This window comes from Triticum dicoccoides, chromosome 3A (assembly GCF_002162155.2).
Source record: "Triticum dicoccoides isolate Atlit2015 ecotype Zavitan chromosome 3A, WEW_v2.0, whole genome shotgun sequence".
Classification (NCBI taxonomy): Eukaryota; Viridiplantae; Streptophyta; class Magnoliopsida; order Poales; family Poaceae; genus Triticum; species Triticum dicoccoides.
In genome coordinates, this window is record NC_041384.1 from 356,302,731 (window position 1) to 356,305,350 (window position 2,620).

The window sequence follows — 2,620 nt, forward strand, 5'->3', positions numbered from 1 at the left end:
CTTTTTGCACTGTATTTCTATACAAATTGTTTATTTATCCTAATTTTTTCAGAATTTTTGGAGTAACAGAAGTATGGTTAATGTTCAGATTACTACATACTGTCCTATTTAAGACAGATTCTGTTTTTGATGCATAGTTTGCTTGTTTTGATAAAACTATCAATTTCTATCAGTGATTTAAGCCATGGAAAAGTTATATTACAGTATCTAAAATGCAAAAACAAAATCTTAATTGGTTTGCAATAGTACTTAGAGTAGTGATTTGCTTTATTATACTAACAGATCTTACCGAACTTTCCGTTAAGTTTTGTGTGATTGAAGTTTTCAAGTTTTGGGAGAGATCACGATGGATGAAGGAATAAGGAGTGGCAAGAGCCTAAGCTTGGGGATGCCTGAGGCACCCCAAGGAAATATTCAAGGACTCCCAAGCAACCAAGCTTGGGGATGGCCCAGAAGGCATCCCCTCTTTCTTCTAACAATCATCGGTAATTTTACTTGGAGCTATATTATTATTCGTCACATGATATGCGTAAATCTTGGAGCGTCTTTTGCATTTAGTTTTCAATTTTCGTTGATTGACCATGCTGGTATGAGATAGTCCTTGGTTGATTTATAGAATACTCATTGCAATTCACTTATATCTTTTGAGTATGGCTTTATAGAATGCTTCATGTGCTTCACTTATATCATTTGAATTTGGATTTCATGTTTCTCTTCACATAGAAAACCGCCATTTGTAGAATGCTCTTTTTCTTCACTTATATTTGTTAGAGCGTGGGCATATATTATGTAGAAAGAATTAAACTCTCTTTCTTCACTTATATCTATTTAGAGAGATGACAGGAATTGGTCATTCGCATGGTTAGTCATAAAATCCTACATAAAACATGTAGATCACTTAATATGATATGTTTGATCCCTTGCAATAGTTTTGCGATATAAAGATGGTGATATTAGAGTCATGCTAGTTGGTAGTTGTGGATTGTAGAAATACTTCTGTTGAAGTTTGTGATTCCCGTAGCATGCACGTATGGTGAACCGTTATGTGATGAAGTCGAAGCATGAGGTATTTATTGATTGTCTTCCTTATGAGTGGCGGTCGGGGACGAGCAATGGTCTTTTCCTACCAATCTATCCCCCTAGGAGCATGCGCGAAGTACTTTGTTTCGATGACTAATAGATTTTTGCAATAAGTATGTGAGTTCTTTATGACTAATGTTGAGTCCATGGATTATACGCACTCTCACCCTTCCGTCATTGCTAGCCTCTTCGGTACCGTGCATTGCCCTTTCTCACCTCGAGAGTTGGTGCAAACTTAGCCGGTGCATCCAAATCCCATGATATGATACGCTCTATCACACATAAAGCCTCCTTATATCTTCCTCAAAACAGCCACCATACCTACCTATTATGGCATTTCATAGCCATTCCAAGATATATTGCCATGCAACTGTAGGGGAACGTAGCAGAATTTTAAAAATTTCTACGCATCACCAAGATCAATCTATGGATTCATCTAGCAACGAGGGAGAGGGGAGTGCATCTACATACCCTTGTAGATCGTGAGCGGAAGCGTTCAAGAGAACGGGGTTGATGGAGTCGTCCTCGTCGTGATCCAAATCACCGATGACCTAGCGCCGAACGGATGGCACCTCCGCGTTCAACACACGTACGGTTGGAAGACGTCTCCTCCTTCTTCATCCAGCAAGGGAAGGAGAGTTTTGTAACGCCCTCGATGCGGCTATATCTCCTATGTGTCGAAGCACGACTTAGAGGCATAACCGCATTGAAAGCAATGTCGCAAGTAAGGTAATCTTCACAACAACCCATGTAAATAGATAATAGGGAAACATGGAACATAGTTGGCTTACACTCGCCACGTCACACAAATACATAAATAACATTACAATCATCCAATACACTCATGGTCCGACTACGGTACCAAAATAAAATATCAACCCCAACATGCGACACGGTCCCGATCGCCCCAACTGGGCACCACTACTGATCATCAGGGAAAGACACATAGTAACGGCGTGAGTCTTCGTCGAACTCCCAATTGAACTCAAGTGCATCATCTGGAACGGAATCATCGATCCCTGCATCTGGTTTGGAAGTAATCTGTGAGTCACGGGGACTCAGCAATCTCGCACCCTCGCGATCAAGACTATTTAAGCTTATAGGTGAGGCAAGGTAATATGTACAGCTGCAGCAAGCGACTAGCATATATGGTGGCTAACCTGTTTGCAAAAGAGAGCGAGAAGAGAAGGCAAAGCATGAACGAAGAACTATAGAACAACCTACGGCAAACATTACTCCAACACCATGTTCACTTCCCGGACTCCGCCGAGAAGAGACCATCGCGGTTACACACGCAGTTGATTCATTTTAATTAAGTTAAGGTTCATGTTATCTACAACCGGACATTAACAAATTCCCATCTGCCCATAACCGCGGGCACAGCTTTCGAAAGTTCAAATCCCTGTAGGGAAGTCCCAACTTAGCCCATCACAAGCTCTCACGGTCAACGAAGGATATACCTTCTCCCGAGACATTCTGATCAGACTCGGTATCTCGGTTCTACAAGACAACTTCGACAAAGGTAAAACAAGTCCAGCAA